Source organism: Vulpes vulpes, chromosome 3 (genome assembly GCF_048418805.1).
Source record: "Vulpes vulpes isolate BD-2025 chromosome 3, VulVul3, whole genome shotgun sequence".
NCBI lineage: Eukaryota > Metazoa > Chordata > Mammalia > Carnivora > Canidae > Vulpes > Vulpes vulpes.
Window position 1 is genome coordinate 9,577,662 of NC_132782.1, and position 18,157 is coordinate 9,595,818.

General features: G+C 37.9%; 1 long non-coding RNA gene across 1 annotated transcript in view; it reads right to left on the reverse strand.

Annotated features, from left to right (window-relative positions):
• Positions 1 to 706: 706 nt before the first annotated feature.
• Positions 707 to 18,157, reverse strand: part of LOC140598108 (uncharacterized) — a 50,034-nt gene continuing 32,583 nt past the window's right edge. Inside the window, exons 2-3 of the long non-coding RNA XR_012000237.1 lie at positions 7,509 to 7,582; positions 707 to 848 (exon numbers count right to left, since the gene is read on the reverse strand). This is a non-coding gene — a long non-coding RNA (uncharacterized lncRNA). The remainder of the gene's footprint in view (positions 849 to 7,508; positions 7,583 to 18,157) is intronic.

Genomic DNA, 18,157 nt, shown 5'->3' on the forward strand with positions numbered 1-18,157 from the left:
GAAACATTTCTTCCCCCTTGCTATAAAATGTGTTTCTACAGTCACACAACCATGATCGTGGGCATAAACCTTTAATGTATATTTTCAAGAAGAACTGAAATTGTAGTTACTGAACTATGATGTAAGTCATCACAATAGCGCTTTGCTGATTTTTTTAAACTCGTTGTGAGATCTCCCCCCCTCCCCGTTAGAGCATAACCAACCACGGTTTTTACGTTAAGAAACCACATTGCTTCTAATCAGAATTTATAAAATAAAGGTAGAATTAACATCAAAGTAACAAAGCTTTGTAGACCTGGGATATAAACAAATTTATTTTTCCTGGAGGCAGTGACCCCACTGAAAGAAGGGTTAAGTGAGATTTTAAGATAAAGTGTTTAGGTAAGAGTACTCTAGATACATGCTCAGCCCTTGTGTGTTCATGCTGGGATACATTAAGAACCTAGAGAAGACTCAGGAAATGGAAAATATGTATATTCAGGTTACGAGAGACTCACCACAGGTAGGGTTGTTTGGCCTGAATAAAGAAACAAAATGTTATTATACGCAGGCCTCAACCACAATATGAAGCTCTTCATCACTGGGAGAGCCACTCCTGCCAAACCTCACCATCTCCAAAGATGATCAAAGCCAAGTGTAAGGGATGAGGTTTGTGAAGAGAACTGTTTAATTAGACCTGAAGAAACTGTAGAATTCTTGCTGTGTCACTGCGGGTCCTGCAAGAAGCAAACACTATGACAGATCTGGATGTTCTAGGGCTTTCCAGGGGAGCTTGCACATGGGCGAGAAGGGGGAAACCAAGCAGGATGGGTCCAGGGAGCCTTCAGGGCAAAGCACAGTTCTGACCTCTGGAAAAGAACAGAGAGAAGGAAGGAGGGTTAATGGGAGGAGCACAGTTGAGAGAGTTTCAGCACAGCTGAGGAAGGTCCCAGAGAGAGGATGGGCATCCTGGGTGCGCTTGCTGCTGGAACGGCCTGCTCCTCCTACTTGTCCCTCCTCTATGCTCCTGGTGGCTGGGGGCAGCCGGCAGGTTCCACGTTGGCGTGGACACGGAGGCAGATCTGAAGGTGTGGCCCTCAGAGGAGGTCTCCTAACCTGGACATCTTCTCTGAATGGAAGAAATGAGCCACTCAACCTCTCTAGCCACCCACACTAGCTTTACAGGTTTATTTATTTTTTTAAGTCACCAGTAAAGTTACAGTTGTTTTAGTTTTCAGAGTGACAGGGATTTAGGAAGCAATGGCCGTAGCTTTCAGTGATCTCTTCCATCACATTCAGTTTGGTCCTGGACTTTTATTTGGCAATATGTTGAAACAAAAGAGATCAAATTTTAAACCGAATTGTTCGGTCTCCAGCTTCCCACTCTATTTTTTTTTTTTATAAATTAAAAACATTTTGTTCATGCTATGTGAAGTGAGCATTTCATGACAGCTAGTGGATTCAATTAAAATAAATTTTAATTCTTATTTGAAGACATCACAAGCAGAATGCCTTTTGTTCTTCTAGATTGATTTAAGGCAAATTGCTCCATGTACTACAGCAATTTTAAATGTATTTAAAGTTTTTTAAAATCAGAATTATGTGGAATAGTCTAACAGTTTAAGTTTAAACGAGGCAATTAGCTGGTTACAACTGGAACTACCAGGCCCTATTTAAAATAATGAGGTCTGACAGTTATGGAATCTGAATTATTCATTGATAACTAGCTTTTCCTCATCTGCAAACCATGGCTAACATTAATAACAGAGGTGTAAGTGTGATAACCAAAGAGTCTGACATTAAGAACACACACGCAAAAGTGCTAAATTCTTATTTAATTAAAAAGGATCATGATAGCAATATTTTTCCTGAAAGAAAATCATTAGGTAAAATGTGTTTTCTCATCTGTTTCATCTCTCTTTTCCTGAGGTGGATTTTGCATAAGGAAATAATTGTTTTTGATTGCATACAACAAAATAATTTCCTAATCATGTATTGTCAGTAAACTATAAAGAAACATAAACATTTCTAATTGTTAAATCTTTAAGATAATCATTTTAGAATTCTAGTTCCCTTATTTTCAATCCCCAGAAACAAGTAAATTATACACTTCAACTTTTTAATTGAAAGAGAAAAGTAGACCATAATAAATTACATGCAAAAAGGCAAATAACTCAATTGATGATCATTTAATTGAAGTGAATACTGTGATTACCATGAACCAATTTACTTATTGGCAGCACAGTTCAAAACTAATGGAATAAATCAAGTTGTTGCTCCCCATAATTTTGCAGCAAAGAAAGAAAACTTGCAAGAGGTCACTAAGCATAAATCCATATTGTCCTTTACAGTCAGAGATGGTGTGACCAAAGGAGAGACTACCCTTGTATGTGAGGACACATGGGCGAAGCTAAAAGGTATGACTACAAACCCGTCTCTCCAACACTGCAAAAATGTTTCAAAAAAAAAAAGGGGGGGAAAGAAAATAAGAAATAAGCAACAAGAACAGTAACAAAATCCTTCCTCCCTTGGTTTCTTACTGTGGTTGCCATTAGTGCCTCTCAACATTGTATCAAAATGAGTAATTCAATATTGAATTTCCTCCTGCTGATACTGAGATTGTCTATAGTCTACATAAGGGTTGACCACATGTCCCACTGATTCAGGATAACATTGGTGTATGCCTTTGGGTTCAGTGTAATTATTTAAAGATATACAGACACCTTGTTTACCAGGTATCCTGATTTGGCCATTCTGACAATAGTAGTGATAATGTCCTCACTTATTGAGGACTCACTATGAGGCAGTCCCTGAGTTAAATGTAGGTCCTGAGCTTTAGGTTTGTATTATTACTTTTTTAAAGATTTTATTTATTTACTCATGAGAGACACAGAGACAGAGAGAGGTAGAGACACAGGCAGAGAGAGAAGCAGGCTCCATGGAGGAAGTCCGATGTGGGACTGGATCCTGGAACTCCAGGATCATGCACTGAGTGGGAGGCAGATGCTTAACCACTGAGCCACCCAGGTGTCCCAGGTTTGTATTATTATTACTTCCATTCCACAGCTGGGAAACCTGAACTTCTTAGGGGTGAAATAACTTGCCCAAAGACATATAGGGAGACCGACTGCCATGATTCAGACCTTGGCACCTTAAATAAAAATCCATGCTTTTAACTATTACACTAGATTCCTCCTATTCTTTACCTCATGAAATTTCATGCCCTATCACAGAAAATGATAAACTAATAGTCACAAATACACTTCAAATATGCCCAGACACCAGAAAGCCAATGAGTTTTATAAAGCATGAATGGCAAATGATGTTAAGTGGAGACATTTACACAAATAAAGATATACACCAAAATAGATGAAGTAAAATAGCACAGCCAGCTAATAGGGGTGGAAAATCCCATATGTTTCAAGTTTTCTCCCTGGTATTCATCAGCAGCACAACCTAGAAAAAAATGTGACTCTTGTTAAGCCTGGAGTGTCCCAAGAGTCCAAGTAAAGAATGTCCCAAAATGGGCTTTTAGATATGTCTCTGTTACTGGATTTATGGCTCAGTGCCTATGCATTTGTAACACAGTGGTCTTTTTAGTAAGACTTACAAAAGGAGGATTTGAAGGATGGCTTTTTTTATTAGTGCAGATATATACGCCATAACCTGATTTTTTTTTCTTTCAGTACAGATGTCAGTTACAGTATACCTATCATGCTCTGCAGATTGTGTCATTGGTCAAGAAAGGAGAGAAACCCCAATATAATGATTAATAATCAATGTGTCTGGCCTTTAAGTCCACCCAGAGGAGAAATGAAACACTGATATAGAATCTCTCCCTGAAGGAAGAAAAACACTGAGGGTGGAAAAAGAGGGCAGGATGAGCTACCCTTAGAGGAATATAAATAGTGGAGCTGTCTAGTGTTGGGTTCTGCTTGGTTTGGTCTAAAATGTTGTAAGTGAATGATACATGAAGTTTACATCATAGTTTCTTTTTGTAATAAAACCATTAATATAAAATAAAGTAAGTAAAATATAAGAATGATCATTTTAGTGAGGTTTTTTTTTGACAGCTGCCCTGGTGCCCTCCCCCTCTCTCGACTGAATGACACAGCTTGAAACAGATGAAGGAAGACTTGGCCATTGTGTCTCTTACTAATGATATGTGGGCAGGGAGTTATTACAGCTCTTTCCCAGGCTGGAGTGAAGTGAAACTATCTCTAAAAAAGTAACGTGTGCGTTCAGGGTTGCCTATCTCCTTAATTTGTTACTCCCTTCTCCCCTCTTTCTCTTTCTATTTTCTTCCATTGACTGATTACATCTGTCCTTTAAAAGAAAGTCTGGTGAAGGTATTTGAAACTCCAATACACAATCTCACTGATTATTTTATGCTAATGAATGAACTATCTAGCAATATAATATTTCACTTTTTGTGCCCTCCTGGTGGTAGCACAAGATAAATTCTAGTGTATCTTTAATTAACTAAGGGAAGCAGAAAGAAATCTCTGTGGATTAATAATATTTATGGCCTTAAAGTGAACAAAATAACAGATGAGGGTGGGAGGGGGCAACTAAATGGTAGACAAATCTTAGAGAGTTAATTAAAACAAAATTCATGCTTATTTTGGCCTTTTTATCTGCAAACGGTCCTGATGCCAGGGAACAATGAAAATTAAAAATATTCTCACTCTTCCCCCAAGTCCTTTTAGTCTAAACATCTCACCCATTCCCATTCCCCCCCTTCCTTCTACCCTCTACTACCAACCCATGTATTTCTATACATAACCACTCAGACTTACCCCAAAACTCCAGACTTTGTCAAAATTCTGATGAGAATTCTTAGGAAGGGGCCCTCAGTATTTGTCTGAGATGCAGATTGAAAAAATGAATTACTTGAGATTAAGGAAGCTGTGTGCATACTTGCAGCCTGACCGCTTTGCTCCCAGAGCATTGAAGAAGGATATCACTGAAGAATCTTATAGAAAGAATCAAAGCAATTCGAAGAATTTGGCCCTCGTTATTTCTCCAAAGGCCTTAGTAAAAACCAACTGATCATCAACAAACTGGTCATCAGAGATAACTGCTGCTAAGATTGGACAGAATGTATGGCTACCAGGGACCAAGAAATCTGAAGAGGAACCAAAACAGCTCAAAGACTCACAGCCTGGACTGTCCTTGATATTGGTCTGCACACACTTCCTGATCTTGAGCACAGACGACATCCTTCTGACTTTAACTAAATAGGAAGGAAGATGATGGCAGACACAAATGAAGTCAATACAAGAGTGGGATGAGACTTGTGTCTCTTAGTGCGATTGAAATTCAATTCTATTTCATTCTTGGTATTTCTGTGTTTTCAAAAATTTTAATACAAGTTATAGCAGTTTCATAGTGACTACAGCTGCTAACAGTATAAACATAGCAGAAGAATATATTGACATATACTATTGTTAACTAAATAACTGGTTCAAAACTAATGCCTAAAGAGAAACATGAGGTTCCCTACTTGGAAATTAAAATAACATCCTCTTTCCAGAAAAATTCTGAATTCCTTATAGACTGCTATAAAGTAGTCCTTACAGATTGCCTCAAATTCCACCATAATTGATATCCCTTTGATAAATAACTAAAAGCACCTAGAACTTTTTCTAGGCTCAGTATTATAGGGAGATCACCTTGACATCTTTAAATAACCATGATTCTGCCTCGATCAAATCTCATATTTTCCACGTTAATCCCAGCTTCCACCCTATAGGGTGGAGCCTCTGTGAGCCTCTTGTGGCGTAATGCTGCTAGAGTTCCTTGACACCAAGTTACCCCAAAGTAAGTTGCAGCCTTAAATAAAGTTGGTACTCAATTCTATAATGAACGTATTTTTCTTTCCCTTTCTAGGGCCCTATGACTTCATGCAACGTAGTTGGAAACCTGGACCTGCCAAGTAAGGTTGTAGGAATTGTGCACAAAAGTACTCTGCCAAATGGAATACATAGAGCTGAAGTCCAGCTTGGACTTCCTCACCAACTCTTGTGCCTTAGCTTGGGGCTACATTATTTGGGGAAGGGTGTGTGTGTGTGTTGGGGGGGGTATCTTTTAGTAATTCAACCACCTAGAATGAGTGGGGTTTTTAAAAATAATTTATTCTCAGATAGGAAAACTTTTATAAACTTGGAGAAAGATGCTATATGTGTTAGCAGTGATCAAGAGAGAAACCCATCTTAGTGTCCTCTTAGCTGTTCACTTTCAAGCATCCCTCACGTCTGTGACTCTAAATTAACTATTATAAGTCCTCTGTCCTATATCCCATGCCCTTTGGCTCTATTTGGAGGTAAGATCTAAAAAATAACTCAGACTAAGGTATTAATGGCTAAGACCATAATGTCCTTGTCCTAGAAAGCACTTTTGCATTTAATGGAGGGCTTTGACCACTACAGAACACCTAGAGCCACAGGAAATTTACTTACTGGCAGGCTGGTAAGGAGGGTGCTTGACCCTTTAGCCTAGCAACTCTACCTACTTAGTTGTAAAGCTGGTCCCTCCAAGTGTTCTTTGTAATCCGATATTCATGATCTCATCTTCACATTTGATCCAGGTCCTATGCACTCAAAATGTTCAAGTTATGCAAAGCCATCAGTTGAAGATGTAAAAAATAAACAGGCCAATGACCAACTATATAGAAAGAGACTTTCAAAAGATTTCAGTTCCAATCTTGAACACTTCCTAACATGTGCGACTGTCCCCAAGTAACCTCACTTCCTCAAACATTATAGGATTATTCTGAGGAATAAATTAGACATTTATGGCAAACCCCAGCAAAATGGCAAAAAGATAGCAGACACAAACTAAGACCCATGGAATCAGAAGCAGAACAATTTATAGCTTCAATGAATCTGGTACTACCTATACTACTATTAATAATATAAATAACCAAAAGATGTATTTATCAGATAAGACGATTTTAATAGAAAGCAATGTGATTAGTCATACAAAAGTAGCTATTTTAAATTTCTGTTCTTGAATTTATTTTTAGCACTACCTCATTAACATGAAAGGTACTCCAAGACTGTGGGCATAGGTATGTTAGCAGCATCACGAACCATAACAGACTTACCATGGGAAAATATTTCTTTAACATTAGGATTCCTTCCTGGCATCTTCCCTCATGGGACTTGTTCTTTCATTGAATTACTCATTTTAATTGAGAATTATAAACCTCACAGGGGGGTGTCATCATGCTGAGATGAAAATGACTGAAGTTTTTATAGACTTCTTTTTGTGTGTGTTAGGTTGATGATAGCATGCTCCAGTTTAATTTAATAGATAAAACGGTTCTGTTTCTTAAATACAGAAAATAGATGAAATACTGTTTTCTTTTCACAGCCAAGGTCTAAATAATTGTATTTCTAATTTTTATCTTCTATTAAAATATCCGCAGAAACTTTCATCAATAAAGCACGCCATTTCTTAACATTATTGTCAGTCTAATTTTTAAATTGTTACCATTAACTTCAGGAAAACACACTCCCACTCACATTTCCTATGGATGTCCTTAAATCCTAAGATTTTCCATGATCCCATTGCCAAATTCCACTGTGAAAACCTCACCCTGTAAACAAAACAGAAAGTCAATGAAAATGTGTAAAGAGAAAGGTTAATGGTATAATATAGGTTTATATCAAACTATTTAAAGTCAGACTTGCAATTAACACCTACATATACAGAACATAAACATTTATATCTTCAAACTAATCTGATACACAGCTTGAGGTTGCCCAAAACTGAGAGAGCAAAAGAAACATTTTTAAAAATTAGTAGTTACTGAGACCCTAGAATTTCAGATATTTTGAAGAACCACAGCATTAGCAGAAGCTGTGGAAATGATGTGATTCATACTTTCTCTTCTTAAAGATAAGGAATCTGAGGCTCAAGCATCAGAGTATTTTGCCCAGATCAAATAAAACCGACATTGATTGACGGTTGAAGTTAAGGAAGGACAAGGGCCAGAAGCCTCTCAGAAGGTAGGAAGGAGGGCACCTGGGTGGCTCAGTGGTTGAGCCTCTGCCTTTGGCTCTGGTCATGATCCCGGGGTCCTGGGATCGAGTCTCACATCGGGGTCCCTACAGAGAACCTGCTTCTCCCTCTGCCTGTGTCTCTGCCTCTCTGTGTGTCCCTCATGAATAAATAAATAAAATCTTAAAAAAAAAAAAAAGAAGGTAAAAAGGAGCAAATAAGCTAGCGCAAGAATCCTTCTTCCCACTCCAGGCTCATGAGCCCCTCGCAGTCGCCTTTCATTCATTTTTCCAGTCTTTGTACCTTTTTTAAAAGCCTTCTAATGACTTTGGAAGAAGTCCCATTCACATTAACTTCCCATTTGTCAATGGCCCATCTCCTTTAAAATCATTTCCAAAATGTTACCTTTTATTGGAAACCTAATACAATAATAAAAATAACTGACATTTATTGAACAGTCGACCTGTGCTCCCAAGTGAAGACCAGAGATTGATGGCCACCTATCACTGTCGCAGCTACTCTGTCCTCAAAAGGCCAGGACACACAGCGAGTGTATTCTCCTTGTGGCACTCACAGTTCTGAGTGTGGACTCTGCAGTTAGACAGTCTGAGTTCAAGTCCTAGCTCCACATCTTAGAAGTCATGCCTCACGGGGCCACTTACTCTTTGCTTTAACTTGAGTGATGCCATTTTGAATCCATTTCAATTTCTAATGCAGTTGCTGTGGCAGAGATAGGCACCCAGCATCCTTCCTCTTCCTACATTACAGCTGCCAGCCCTTCACAGCAGGGTGGAGCCCTGGGCCTCCGTCCTACCAATAAAATGGAAACTAACAGGACTTGTCCCTTGGGGGTGAAGCACTTCAGTGCGGTGTGCCTTCTCCATGCTTTCCCTCTCCCCGATGTGCTGCTTGGGTGCTGAATTCCATGCATTGAAGATGATGGACGCTCCACTGACCTGACTCTAAGCAGCTGTGATACTGAGGCCCTTCCCACCCTCTCCAAATCCCACTCTACTATATCCATGAGAAAAGGGAAAGAAGTCTTTGACAAGTTTGCAGTTGTTTGTTGCAGCAATCAGCCTGCGCTGGTGAGTAAAGTCCTTGTCAGTGGGCATGATGTATGCAGAGGGAGAGGAACAGCCATTGAGAAAGTGGGTCGTGGTTTCTACTTTCCTATCAGTGTTATTCTCAGAAACTACTCTTTCCTCTCAGAATCATAAGAATAAGGTATTTTAAACCATTCCATATATTTTTCATATTCAGTGTCCATGGGAAATATTGTTGAGGCAAAGGTTTTTAAAAATGGTTTAAAAACCAATGAATTATAGAATTAACTCTGTTTATTCTCTTCAGCATAGCTTATTTTAGCCCCAGGATGAATGTTAAGTAAACAGTGCATAGAATGGGGCACCTGGGTGGCTCAGTGGATTAAGCAGCTGCCTTGGGCGCAGGTCATGATCTCTGGGTCCTGGGATCCAGTCCCACCTTGGGCTGTCTGTGCATTGAAGAGTCTTCTTCTCCCTCTCCCTCCCCTTGCTTGTGTACATGCTCTCTCTCTCTCTCTAATAAATAATAAATAAAACCTTTAAAAAAAAACCCAAACAACTGTGCATGGAACTAAAAAGGCAGTTTTTCTGTCCGTCTTCACTGAACCTTAAAAAAAGACACAATATTCCTCTTAAAAGAGAAATTTGATCATGGCCCTTTTTTGTGTTGAAACCTGCAGAACCTGCAGTGGTTCTCAGTTGACAACCTACTGTCCTGGCATATAAGGCTCCTTATATTCTGGCCCCACCTTATCTTTGTCTTTAAAATAGTATGATGTTATTGTTAAAAACTCAAAATCTGGCATTCTGTTTCTCAGATTTGAATGCTGGCCCTGCCACTAACCACCGGCATTATCTTGAGCAAAGCATCTAGCTTCTCCAGCCTTAGTATCCCCTTCCACAGAGATAGAAATGTCTCATGAAGTTTTCAAGAATCGTAAACGGGTGGAAAACATCATGTGCTCAGAGCAGCATCAGACATGGTCTGGTCCATAATAGGAATTATTGCTGCGATCGCACAACATTGTTTGATGGAATTTTATACCATAACTTATTCTTAAGGACAATGCTGGGTGTGTAGGAGAAACAATAAAATATAAGACGTAGTTTTTGTCCACTAGAATTTGTCAGGCTAGGTAGAGAATTCTTAAACTTGAAAAATATTAGCTTTAGTGGGTACACAATATATGCTTAACTTAATTGAAATTTTTAAAGGAAGCCTTATGCTATGCTTTCAATATATTCCTTGAAAACAAGCCTAATATCAAAACCCCTTTTCATAAAATTTTTATTACGTTTTTTAAACTACATATTCAGCATTTTACCAGAAGGGGAAAAAAAGAATTTTTATCTTCAGAGATTTAAGAATGTTTCGTATCAGAAACCATATTCAGATAATAAAAGTAAATATCAATTAGCCGAATCTTAAACATGAAGCTTCCTGAAGCTTGTTAATGTTGCTAAGTGTGCTTGTTACATATGCAAACAAAAAATAAACTGTGCATTTTTTTTCTGCACAAAGATTATCTTCAGCAGGAAGTTTTTAGAGTTCTGTTCACTCCGAGATTAAATATGCAAAAGAAGAGCTTTCCCATATTTTATTCCCTTAGAATATTTTAATAAAAGATTAACTTCTTCTGCAATGAACAGTGTTATGTTTTTTTTCTTACAATATCTTTCTCCCGATTTTACTGTACTCTACCTGGTTCTATCACCTTGAATCAGAGCCTTCTCTTGCTGTTTTTTCAACCTTTCAAATGCTTGTAGACAATGATGGAGGTAGGGAGAATGCCAGCAAACACAGTTCTAAGACCTCTTTGCCCCACCAGCACACAACTCATTTAACAGTATACAAATGATTTAACAGTAATACCAGCCGTGTTCCCACAGGAAATCATTTCCATTCCCACCACTGCTTGCAGATGGAGGTCATGTTTCCCTCTCTCCTTAGTCACCGCTCAGCCAAACTATTCATATTTACATAATTCTCCCAGTAGTGTTAGGTAAACTTTCTGAAATCAGAGCAGTTTGTGGAGCTGGCACCTCCAGAAAGCACTGTGGAATCAGTGGATGGAAGAGAGCCTGGGGCGGGGAGCAGGCCTGGGATGCATTTGTGTTCCCCCCATCCTGAATTTTCTCCATTTTCTCCTCCAGATGCACGCGCCACTGTATCCTGTTCCTCTCTGTGCCCTTGGAGACTCCTTGCATGGCCTTATTCTCTGACTTTCTGTTCGGTTTGATCAAATTGAGGCACTGAGGAGATCAAAGGGCAGGAAAAAAATTGGAGTTGGAGTATTTATAATTCCTGGCTCCCTCCTTGCTCTGCTTCCGATTGGTGATGACTTATATTCCTATATTTATAGCCACGGTTTCCATCGGAGGGCCATCTCTCACATCTGCAGATATTCCCTCCAGATTCCAGGAGCAGTTTTTCCACCTTCCGTCCTTGGACTTAGGTTGGCAACATCTCTCCAACCTTAGCTGGTCCTGGAGTGACTCACTATCCGGTGTTAGCTTCCCTTAATCCCACCCACTTCTTTGTCAATAGTACTTTCCCTGAAGTCTCTTCAATTGACCCTTGTACGTGTGCTCTCCTTTTCCCACTGGGACCCTGGCTGAAAGCAACCTAAACCTGAATTACGCAGATAATATCAGATAGTCTCAACCAGGTCAAAACCAGTGGGCACTAGAAATGGTATCTTTAAGAAAAGAATGAAGGTTTTTTTGTTGTTGTTGTTTCCCTTCTGAAAGCTCAGGGAAGTTTGCATTATGGCAAATCCAGAAGTGAGTGCAAATCTAAGGCAAGATTCCTCAGGAAAAGGTGATTAGAAGTCTATTACCTTCAAAGTTCCTCAAGGAACTTACATTTCTTTCATGGGTTGAACTCAGCCCTCTCAAATGTCAGCAAACACTTCCATTTGACAGACCAGCACATGGCACAGAGGAAATGAAAGCGGCCTGGGAGCCAGAAATCTTTGTTTCAGCACCAGCTCTTTCACCGATATGTTGTATGACCTTGAGCAAGTCACTTAATTTCCTTGACTTCAGCTTTTTTTTTTTTATGCCTTCAGTAGGACAAAGTTATAATTCATGGCCTCCTGGTTCCTGCTACATCTTTAGCATAAGCACAATTCTTGATAGTAGAATCCACTTGTGAAGCACTGGCCTAATCATATATGCCAACTCCTGAAGTCATGTTTTCATATGGCCAATAGACCATCCTACTTGAGTCATACTCATCTTGAAAGGAGGAGGCTGGTGGCACCTGGGGTCTCAGTCAGTAAAGTGTCAGACTCTTGGTTTCAGCTCAGGTCATGATCTCAGGGTCGTGGGAGCAAGCACGGCAACGAGCCCTGCACCTGGCTCTGCACAAAGCAGGGTATCTTGAGATGCTGTTCCTCTCCTTCTGTTCCTATCTCCTCTCTCAAATAGATAAATGAATCATAAAGAAAAAAAGAGAGAGAAAAGAAAAAAGAAAAATGGAGGGGGCTTGTCCTGTAAGATGTGTGCCATTGCTTTCATCAACTTAGACAGGGACTGATCATGCCATGGCTAATGGGGTAGTGTTTGTGAACTGAGATTCATGTGTTATTTAGAGTTCCTTCCTGGTTTGGAAAAGGTGAACTGAGACTAGAACAGCAACATCTGATGCCTATCCTCTGGATGAACATTCTTTTTTTCTGATCTAATCATGTTCAATTTCTTTCTTGCCAAGCTAAGCCTTTTCATGATGCTATTTTGGAACACAATATTTCCTCTGCCCAAAATGCTTATACTCAAGTTTTCAAACTTCTCCTTTACCTTCAAAACCCCAATCAAATATTACTTTCTCCTTGAAACATTTTCCTGCACCCCACTTTCTTCTCCATTCCTTCTACCTTTACCATCTATCATATCCATTTTCTACAGTACATGTCCCACCTGTCTCAATGGGCCATGAGTTCTCCTGTCTCGTCTTTGAGTCCCCAGTAGAGAGCCTAACATGGAAACTTATACTATAAATGATAAAAACTATGAATAGATCTAAGACGAAATGAAACACTTTTCCAAAACTGGAAGTTCAGGATGTACTTGCCCTGGCTTTAAAATAAAAAAAAAAGAAGAAGAAAGAGAAAGAAAGAAGAAAGAAAGAAAGAAAGAAAGAAAGAAAGAAAGAAAGAAAGAAAACAAAAAGAAAAACCAATGTCTTTTCCTTTATAGGAGATAGAAATGTGTGCATTGTGAGAGGTAGGAAGGAAGAAATATGCCAGAGATTGGAATGAAGTTGGTCATATCTTTGAGATATCCTGGCATCATTGCCGAAAGATTGTCTCTATACTGGCAATTGTGATTCAAATATGGAAAACCCTCTCCCATGCCTTTGGAAAGAGCACAGAGGAAATGATTTCTTTATTTTTCTTGTTTCTGTTTTTCTGATGGCTCCTGATTCCTTCAACTAGCTCCTCTGATTCCTTCAACTAGCCACTCACTCTGTTGTCTCATTCCCTGTCCTTGTCAATGTATGCCATCATAATCCAGTTCACTGATGTAATGATTTATCTGTTGACTGCATGGATACAATTTTTAAAATCAAATAAATTGTAAGTACATATGAGCCTCTACTCCCCTGGAGATACCACTTTTTGTTTTGGGAGGATAAATCCAACCACTTAGTGGTATAATTTTTTTATTAGCTTATGAGTTTTTTAAGAGTAGGAAATCAAGGGTTTAGTTTAATAATGTAAAGGAAATTCTAAAATCTAAGCTTAGAATTTTTCATGTGACTGAAAAGTCTTTGGTAAGGTCAAAAAGAATTTCAGAGTTGGATTGTTTAGACATTAAATATGCTCAAAAAAGAATATTCTAGGTTTATTAAGAATTTCAAAATGAATTTATAATTGGTATATTTTTAAAGTTTTGAAATGCTTTCTCAATTCCATTTAAAAATTTTATTTCATGTCTAGTGTGTTATTGTTGTTATTGTCATTATGCATTTGTAAAAGACTAGAATAACATTTTATCTCTATTAGTGCCATTCTTCTAACTTCATATAGTTGCCATAAAATATGATGGTTACAGCTTAGTAGCCTTCTCTCTCTCTCTCTCTCTCTCTCTCTCTCTCTCATGTTTTCTTTTCTTTCTCTTTCTTTTTTTACTTTTCAAGAATATTGTAAGACCATCAGAAGAAACCCAGGCTTATACTTTGTTCAAATCTTTGCTTTATATTTTATTTTCCTATAGTGCTGCATGACTTGAAGGAGCAAGCTAAAAATTGTCAGAATATTGTCAGGGGCAATGCATGCAAAATCCAATCTAGTTTCACCACCCCTATTAGCTTTTCCACTTTCCATGCAAAAATTATTTCTGTCAATATTTTAATTTCAACTAGATGGGGTGGAAGGAATGAGTGACATCTAAGCAGATGGTTGTCAGAAAACTGATGACTGCATACAGTGGTGTGATTAAGAATCAGGGAATAAATACATGCAGCTAGTTGTAAATATCTGGCATCTACATATATCCTCCCAAAGAACTCAATCTTGTAGATAACATTTGATTAATAAAAACCTTATATTTTGATAATGTATTTTTATAAATGGCTAAGTATTACATAAATATTAGCTATATCCTTAAGGGTTGATAAAAAAGTAAGCTTAAGTGAGCATAAATATGGCCTTATAAGTCATTATTCAGCTTCCTTATTAACTTTCTAAACACCTTGAAAGATGTGCATTGGCTGCTTAAATAGAAAGAAGTATAATTAGAATTATACAAATTATTTGCTAGTGGTTATGAGGGTCAGAGAGGACCACCCCAAATCAGTATACTTTATACCATATTGCATCTTGAAATCAATATACAATTTTGCTTGGTTTTAGGGTTTAAAGATAATGTGGAAAAGAAATGCCTACATAGAAGCTTTCAAACTTTTTTGACAATAACCCAATTTAACAGTTGAATTGGATCCCCCCAAAAGATGTTGAAGTCCTAACTCCTAATGTCCATGACTATGGCTTTATTTGAAAACAGGGTCTTTGCAGATGAGTTAAGATAAGGTCACTGAACCCAATATGACAGTGTCCTTATAAAAGAAGAAGGGGCACTTGGGTGGCTCAGTCAGTTACACGTCTCCCTTCAGCTCAGGTCATGATGACAGAGTCCTCAGATGGAGCTCCACGTCAGGCTTCCTGTTCAGCAGGGAGTTTGCTTCTCCCTCCACCCCCTGCCCCACTCTGTGTCCCAAATAAATAAATAAATAAAATATTTTTTTAAAGGAGAAATTTATAGACAGAGAAAGATATGCACATTGAGAGAATTCCATGTGAATATGAAGGCAGAGATTGAGGGGATGTGTCTACAAGCCAAGGAATGCCAAAGGTTGCCAGCAAAGCAGTAGGAAAGCTGCATGGAATTAACTATCCCTCACAATCCTGCCAACACTTTGATCTCAGACTTTCAGCCTCCAGAACTGTGAGACCATACATTTCTGTTGCTTAAGTCACTGAGTTTGTGATACTTTGTTACGGCAGCCCTAGCAAACTAAAATAATCCACAATCAGAAATGCACTGAAATCTACAATAGCCACACATATATAAAAAGCAAAATTTTCACAAAACAATATTTGCCATTGGGGCGTCTATAGGTGGCACAGTTAGTTAAGTGTCCAACTCTTGGTTTCAGCTCAGATCATGATCTTAGGGTCCTGAGATGGAGCCCTGCGTTAGGCTCTAGGCTCAGCAAAGAATCTTCTTAAGACTTCTCTCTCTCTCCCTCTTTCCCTCCCCCATGCTTACAGACTCTCTCTAAAAAATAAATAAATAAATAAATAAATTAAGCTTTTTTAAAAAAAAAACAATATTTGCCATTGATGCACTATTTTCAAATTTACATATTAAATTTTTGCTTGTCACAACACATAATAATAATTTTTTGGAGTCAAATCTACAGTTTAGAAAATGTTAGCCTAATAAGAGGAGTAACATTTAGCTCCTACACACTGGGTCACTTTTATTTATTGTGACACAAAAAGATTTGAGACAAGATCACTTTTTGAAAGGACATGACACACACTCCCAATGAAAAACAACATCAAATCTACAAAACATTCATACACCTAACATTATTTAGAGGAATTCTTTAAAATCAGCACTAAGAACTCTAGGCCCAGAATTGATGAGTAGGATTCTAAGTTGTCTCACGTATTGCTCTGACCTCAGCTGCCACTGTCCAAAGAATAATCCCTTCCCCAATTCTTGTTTTGGCTGCTATTTATTTTGAACAATGTTGAGCAGGTTTAAGTAGAAGATCTTTGAACAGTGGTTAAGTCAGCTAATCAAATTGTAATTAACTCAAGATCAGAGGGTGATCTTACTCTATAGCTCCCAACTTGAAAAAGTGTGGCCTCATTGGAGCCTCTACTTCTGAATTTCCAACCTTCTGTTTCCTTCCATCTCTTTTCTCTCTCAATTCTTTTTGTTCCTTCAATTCTTTGTAGGTTCTCTTCTCTCCCACTTTGGTCAAGTTTTTATTCTTGCATTATACTTAGTGCATCCCACTCTCTGTTCTTCTATATCTGCTTTCAGGCCTGTTGTTGGCTAGACTTTTTGGCTTTCCTTCCTTACCTGTCACTGGATTTTTTTTGTTTTATCTTTCTATCCTTTAACTCACATTAATATATAAAACATATTTTTAGGGTTGCACATGATGAATTAAAATGAATAACTTGGGCAGCCCAGGTGGCTCAGCGATTTAGCACTGCCTTCAGCCCAGGGTGTGATCCTGGAGACCCAGGATGGAGGCCCACATCAGGCTCCCTACATGGAGCCTGCTTCTCCCCCTGCCTCTCTCTCTATCTCTCTCTCTGCCTATCTCTCATGAATAAATAAATAAAATCTTAAAAAAATAAAATAAAATAAAATAACTTTCATTTTTAAAATTTTTACATTTAAAAATTTTACATTTTTAAAATGTAAATTGTTCCTTTTTATAATGTAATCCTTAGTTGATCTTCTGAATGGTCAAAAGGTTCAGATGGGAAAATAAATAAATAAATAAATAAATAAATAAATAAATAAATCTAAATCAAGACAACAAAATGCACTAACTAAAAAAAAAAAGTTAATTAAATTTGACTTCATTAAAATTAGGGACTTCTGTTTCTCAAAATATATCATTAAGGGGCACCTGCATGGCTCAGTCAGTTGAGCGTCCATCTGATTCTTGATTTCAGCTCAGGTCATGATCTCAGGGTCAGGGGATTGAGCCCCGCATTGAGGTCTGCACCCCGTCTGGCTCCAAGCTCTGTATGGGGTGTGCTTGAGATATTCTCTCTCTCTCTTTCCCATGGCTTCTCCCCATCTTTCTAAAGTGAATATATAAATAAAACCTTTAAAAAAGAAAGAAAATGTACTCAAGCGGCCATTTACGAAAATATATCATTAAGAGAGTAGAAGGCAAGCTATTAAGGGGGGGGAATATATTTGTGGAATATACGTATTAAAGACATGAATCCAAAATGTGTAAAGAACTTTTAAAATTCAATAAGAAAAATAATAAATACCCCAATAGAAATACGCATAAACATTTCCATGACATTTTCCAAAATAAGGAATTCATTTGGTCAATGAAATATGAAAAAACAAACAACAACAATAACTAAAAGCCCTCAGCTTTTTTAGGGAAATGAACTATGAGATACCACTACTATACACCAAACAGAAGAGTCAATATTTGAAAGTTAACAGTATAAAAATAACAGTATGTATTTGCAATATGTGGAGCAACTGTAGCTCTCATATTCTTCCAGTGGGAGTATAAATTTTGGAAAATTACTTAAAAGCGTCTCCTCATGCTGAGCATACATAAGCTACAACCAGTAGTTCCATTCCTGGTTTTATATCCAAGAGAAAGACGCATCTATGATTATCAAGAGACATGTACAAGAATATTCACAGCAGCTTTATTCATAATGAACTCGATTTAAAAACATTCCAAAAATCCTATCACCTTTAGGATAGATAAATAATTTGTGATATTTTCATGTAATGAGAATGAACATATACTAGTATATTCATATATATACACAGTAATATGAATCAGTCTTATAAACACAAGCCAGATACAAATTCTATTTACAGAAACTCCA